This window comes from Canis lupus, chromosome 4 (genome assembly GCF_048164855.1).
Source record: "Canis lupus baileyi chromosome 4, mCanLup2.hap1, whole genome shotgun sequence".
Classification (NCBI taxonomy): Eukaryota; Metazoa; Chordata; class Mammalia; order Carnivora; family Canidae; genus Canis; species Canis lupus.
Window position 1 is genome coordinate 87334475 of NC_132841.1, and position 6532 is coordinate 87341006.

Sequence of the window (6532 nt, forward strand, 5' to 3'; positions counted from 1 at the left end):
GACTCTTAAGTTCGAAAGCTTCTCATTTCCCCCAGTTGGATGCAATGTATTCGTGACAGGGAGGGGGTGTGTCTTTTAGAAAGTAGATCAATTCCCCTCTTACATTTTCTCTCTCTCCTCTAACCCCTGTCCTAAAATCATCCCATGGGTCTTCTCAGTCTATCGGTGTCGTAAATTCAAAAGGCCCTCCAGCAAGGAGACGGAATAGGGAGGGGGTTGCTGTTCACGAAAGTGTCGGTTACACGGGATGAAGAGACTATGTAGTCCGCTTGGTTCTCAGGACTGTACGGAGACTTGCCACTTACGGGGAGGGTAGAGCTCATGGTGTCTGCTCTTACCACAAGAGAAAAAAAAAAGAAAAAAGAGAGAAATCAATATGAAATGCCCCTCCCCCCCAAAAAAGTTTCAAACAAACAAACAAAAAATTGTCTAAAAAGAGTCAGTGTGTTTCCATGCTTGGGAACCTTGGATAAAGAATCTATGAGAACCAAAAAGGAGGAAAAGTGAGCACATGCACAAATTGTTTCAACAGCCAAGGGGAGAGATTACCAGGAGGCAGAAAACAAAAGGTCCCTGGGAAGGACTGAGGAGGTCATCGTAGCCCCGTCTACACGGTAAGCACTGTTACGAGGGGTTCTTCAAACATGTCTGCTGGGAACAAAACCGGGTAGGACTGACCAGGGTGCAGAGGGAGGCCTGGCAGGGTGCTGGGAAGTGACAATGGGCCACTTCCTCCTCGGCCAAGCATCCCTGCCTCACCTCTTTAAGGAAGTCTTTTCTCCTTTTAATGGAAGACTTGGAAGTTCACGATCCTTTGCCTGATTTGTTTCTCACCCCAATACAATCTTGCTCAGAGTTGCTCATGTTCCCACCATCCCCCCATTACAGGCCTTGCATTTATAAAGATAGGACGATGGGATTCTTGTTTAAGTCACTAAAGGGCATTTCCCTCTTCTGATGCTCATAAAAGGCTCTCAACGCCATCCTTCATTGATCCAACCAGTGGACGGGCTTTCCGCCAGAACGGAGTACAGTCCACCCCCTGGGCTGTGGCGGTATCCGGTCCCCGGGGCCGAAGTGGGCAGTTACTGGAGCCGTTTTCACATAGATGTCAACGGAGTAAACCTGGGCTGGGAACAGACTCTACCGGACACCAGCGCCCGCTGACCGCTTTCCACACCAGCGTCGTGGGCTACACGACGGGAACCGCTCGTGGGAACTATCCCCCCGCCTGCGTGCTGTCGCTTGCTCTTCACGGCAACTCTGTGCAAAATGGGCATCTGCTCCTTTTTGCTATAAAAGGGAAACAGAGGTGCCCAGTGGTTAAATAACCTGGGCACGTTGGTGGAGGCGGCTCACCGCTGCACATCCCCATGCTGCCAACCACCTCCTTAAGGAGCACGTGGGGAGAGGCTGGATCCAACTGGAAGTCATCCACTGAAGATATTTACATAATTTTAAATTTCTGATTCAAAAAAATTTTAATGACCAGGCCGCTATTTGGCACTAGGCGTTCCTGGGTTTTGTTGTTGTTTTTGTTTTTAATTTATTTCTTTAACCTGGAAAAGGAAAGACAATTTAAAGTGCATAAAATTCTTTTTTAAAAAAAAGATTTTATTTATTTATTCATGAGAGACGCAGAGAGAGGCAGAGACCCAGGCAGAGGGAGAAGCAGGCTCCATGCAGGGAGCCCGATGGGGGACTCGATCCCGGGACCCCGGGGTCACGCCCTGGGCTGAAGGCAGATGCTCAACTGCTGAGCCACCTGGGCGTCCCTAAAATTCTTTTTTTTTTTAAATAAAAGGACACCAACTGCAGACTGTAAGTGTAGAAAACCCACCGAACCAGAACATACGCAGAGCCACCCCCCCTGATCAGCGAGTACTTTCCATAAAACGCCGGTTAGGACCGTTTTGAGCTTTCCAGGCTGTACGATCTCTGTTGCAATTATTCAACTGTCCTCGTAGCACCCAGGCTGCCACAGACAAGACCTAAAGAATGGTGTGTTCCCTTATCTTTATTTAAAAAACAGCCGCCCCCCCCCCCCACCACCACTCCCTCATCCAACCCCACTCCCAGCTCCTCTTCTGCCAACGTTACTCTCCCTACAGGGTCTCCTTTAAGGCAAAGTTCTGACCCTGGGGTCCTTAGGCTCTAGGCCTCCACACTCATCAAAATTGTTTCAAAATGTTCCTAGTGTTTTCATTTGCAGGAGGATTTTTTTCGGGGGTAGGATCTATAGCTCTCATTAGCCTCTCAAAGGTTTCATGACTGAAGGAAAGTTAAGCCCAAGATCCCGGTGCTCAGACAGTCGTTTCTGCCTCCAGAGCCGCCCGGAGGCCTCGAGGGATGCTCGCGTCCTGCTGTCTCTGCACGTGCTGTTCCCTGTGATTTAGGAGCCTCGCTCACACCGAACTCCTTGGGCCCCAAAAACATCTTGCGCAACATTCAAGTCTCAGAGCTTTGCAAATCCTTTCCCATCTGTTTGGTGTGGACCTTCGATTTAATTCACCTCCTGAACCTCTATTGCTGAAGTGCTTCCTTGCAGTCCGGCTGCGTGTCCTGGGAACAGAGACCCAGATCGCACGGCTCCGGGTCAGCGCGACGAGCAAACACGCAATCACCAATTCGCCATGGGGGGAGAGTAAAAGGTGCGGCCAGATACTCAGCGTGGGTCCCTAACCCAGGTTTTGGGGCATCGGGAGATGTTTCTCAAAAGAAATGCAGGTTAAGTGGGGGCCCAAAGGGTGCCTAGGAACCCAAATCTGGAACCAGAGGCTGGTCGCACAGAGAGGCAGAGGGTGAGTAGAAGGGAAGTAGGGGCCAGTGGGTGTAGACAAACACAGGGGAGTTCGTCAGAACGGAATACGGGGTGCGCAGGGCAGGGGACTGGCTGGAGAGGCCGAGAGCTGGGACCACCAAGGACCTCGTGTCCAGATTGTTGGTACTTGATTACGAAGACACAGAGAGGTCAGCAGGCCACCCGCTTTGGCATAACGGGGCCTGCTTAGCAACGGAATCCCGGGCCCGCCAGCGCCGCCGCAGCAGGTCTGCCTTTGACCGCAGCCCTGGGCCGGCCCGGGGGGCTCAGCGGTTTAGCGCCGCCTTCGACCCAGGACGTGACCCCGGGGTCCCGGGATCGAGTCCCACGTCAGGCTCCCTGCACGGAGCCTGCTTCTCCCTCTGCCTGTGTCTCTGCCTCTCTGTGTCTCTCATGGATAAATAAATAAAATCTTAAAAAAAAAAAAAAAAAAAAAAAGATGAACGCAGCCCTGGACAACTCGTGCGCACAGACATCCGAGGGGGACCTCTTTATCCTGGGGGAACCTGCTTCCCACTTCACCTGACAAGCCCCCCCCCCCACCCCGAGCCAGGCTTCCAGAAAGGCTCTGGGGTGACATCTCCCAGGGTCCTTGCTGAGGACAGACCTTCCTGCTCTTACGACGGGGTTACAGCCCGATAAACCGTAGCAAGTCGAAAATATCCTAAATTAAAAATGCGTTTAATACGCCGAACCTACTGATCATCATAAATGTGCTGCTAGAGACTATTTCCACGAGCCTGCAGTTGAGCAGAACCATCGGACTATCCCCCGGGACGGATCGGCCCCTGTCCTGGGGGGATGCACGGAGAGGCTGCCTGCGTTCCGGGGCCTGTCACCGTAACAGTCGCCGCCCCCTGTGGTGGCCGGGCTGGCGGGGAGCCTCCCCACTGGCCAGCCTCTCCAGAACGACTTGGGGAAAGATCCCAATTCAAAGTCCGAAGGACAGTTTCTACCGGTCGCGTATGAATTCCACACCATCGTAAAGTTGGAAAATTGTGAAATCAAACCATCCTAAGTTGGGGGCCCTCTGTGCGCAGATTCCCAGCTCTGCCCTGGACCTTCTCATTCCATAGGCCTGGGTTGGAATCAAAGACTCTGTCTTTCCTGCAAACTTTTTTTTTTTAATTTTTAATTTTAAATAAATAAATAAATAAATAAATAAATAAATAAATAAATAAATGATTTTTTATTTTATTTTTTTTAGAGTAGGCTCCACACCCCACGTGGGCCTTCACCCCAAGGCCCTGAGATGGAGGGTTGCATCGTCTCCCGGCTGAGCCGGCTCGGCACCCCTTTCTGACAGGTTTGTAAGGATGATTCTTAGTTTAGGGAAGCTTGGGGAAACACATCCTGAGCCCCCCGAGCCACAGGCATTGCATCCAGGGTCCTGGGTGCTCTCAACCCGCAGGTGTCACGGCGCTCATTGGTTGTCCTAGAATTATTTTCTTAGGTGGCTGTTTGCCGGGAGGGCGGCGAGCCCTTCCCTCCTGCCCGGCCCTGATGCCAGCACGGCCCGCTGCCCTGAGGTCAGCAGAGGCCCGAGCCCATTCGGGAGGACCCTCCTCCCCCCCATCCCCCCCACCTCCCGCGGGAGCCCTGCAGCAGGCCCAGGGTCCCCGGCACGTGAAAACCAACATAGCCTCAGTCTTCCTGAGCCACTTCTCTGCCAGGCCTTGGGCCGAAGATCCGAGTCAAGGCCGGGAGGACGCTCCTGTCACCAGCTGGGGCTGAAACTCCTCTGGGCCCCGTGGCATCCCCTGTGCCAACTGAGAACCGGGGCCCCCTGCGCCCCCCCCAAGCCGCCTCCTTTGGCTTGCCTCTCAGGTCACCCAACGACTGCATTCGACCCTCTGACCTTCTGTGACAGCAAATTCCTTTGGCGACCACAAGCTGCGCCAAGGAGTTATTTCCTTTTATTTGTTCTGCGTTTCCTTCCCAGCCAGTTGTCCTCGCTTAAGCAATCCCTTCTACGGAGGAATTAATTCAATTACTGTGTCCTTGTGCGTGGGGGCGGCGGGGGGAGGGGGAGGGGGGGAATAAGTATTTAAAAATCCCCTGAAGGATTTCTTATTCTGTTGCAAATCATAATAGTCCTGACCTATACACAGCACATGTCCATTTTGCAAATTGGGGGGTGGGGGGGAGAAATGCAAAGCATATAAACCCTGCCAGCGAGGATGTGATGCCCGCATCATCCCGTGTGCCACGGCCCCATTCGCACGGTCTCCTGTGGACGGGCTCCTGTCGCTGGAGCCCCGCACCCAAGGACCTGAGCCTGCAGTATTCAGGCCTCACAGGCGGGAAGGTGATGTGAGGGTGCGTGGGGCCAAGGCCCCCGGGCAGGGCGTGGGGGGTCAGGTGTCCTAAGGAACCGTGTGAGGATTTGTCACTCCAGTTCCAGCTGGCTGAGGAAAGGGCAGACACCGCTGGGACGCTGGAAAATCCGGCTCCTTTCCCAAATACGCTCGTCCTCAAAAAACCCAACCTGGGTAGCCCTCCTCTGGAGCCTTTCCAACCAGCTGGGCGGGCTCACGGCTCATCAGCTGCGGCCACGGGCCCACGGGAGAGCATGGACTGGCCAACTGGGGTTCCTTCCCTCAGGGACCCAAGGAAAAGCCAGAAAGGGATTTCTCAAGATTGAGGTTTTGTTTTTTGTTATTCTTTTATGGGCTTCTTTGTTTTTCTTAAATGATTGTGATTTGGTTACTTTTATCGTTTAAAGGCATATGCTCATTACAAAGCATTTGTTGAGGAAGAGGACTAAAGCCGAAAATAATAAAATCATAAATCACCCAGCACCTGGGCTCCGCTCTCCTGCCTGAGATGTTCTCGCTCAACCAGGATTCTGTGCCAACGTCGGCCGCACCCGGTGCTGGATGGAGCAACGTTCCTGGAGCTTCCTGCAGGGCTTGGCTCAGCCCCAGGTCGGGGGTGACCCCCGGAAAATCAGAAAGCCCGTGCATCCTTTGCTCACTGGTCGGCTCTGGGCTGGTAACCTGAGGACTCGGCTGCTGCCACTTTTTTTTCATCTTTTCCCTGGACTTACCCCTTCAGTCCCCATCACTGAGTTGGGAAGCTTGATGAGCATTTTTAGAGACGGAGCAAAACCATGCTGGAATCTTCTGTTTCCCTTCTTGGTACCCTACGCCACTTTCATGGCAATGGTATGAAGCTGTACCTCTTTCTTTCTTTGGGTCTTTCTTTCCAGTCAATTACTTTTTTCCTGGTGTTTATTATATTTTGTCCATTCCTTGAGGAAATAGATAAGAGAGGGATTCTATGCACTGAATTAGCCATCAAAAAAAAAACAAAAAAAAAAAACGAAATCTTGCCATTTGCAACAATGTGAATGGAACTAGGGGGTATGATGCTGAGCAAAATACATCCATCAGAGAAAGACAATTCTTGTATGGTCATATGTGGAATTTAAGAAACAAAACAGAGGAGCGTAGGGGAAGGGAGGGCAAAATAAAACAGGATGAAACGGGAGAGGGAGACAAACCATCAGAGACTCTTAATCACAGGGAACAAACTGAGGGTCGCTGGAGGGGAGAGGGGTGGGGGGCAGGGTCACTGGGTGACAGGCATCAAGGAGGACGCCTGATGGGATGAGCCCTGGGAGTCACATGCAAGACTGATGAATCTCTGAAACTAATAATACACCATATGTTGATTAATTGAATTTAAGCAAGCAAAAAAAAAAAAAAA

At 52.0% G+C, this 6532-nt stretch overlaps 1 long non-coding RNA gene across 1 annotated transcript; it reads left to right on the plus strand.

Annotated features, from left to right (window-relative positions):
• Positions 1 to 500: 500 nt before the first annotated feature.
• Positions 501 to 6001, plus strand: LOC140631645 (uncharacterized). The gene is made up of 3 exons (XR_012029179.1): positions 501 to 614; positions 4029 to 4127; positions 5547 to 6001. It is a non-coding gene; the product is annotated as an uncharacterized lncRNA (long non-coding RNA).
• The last annotated feature ends 531 nt before the right edge of the window (positions 6002 to 6532 follow it).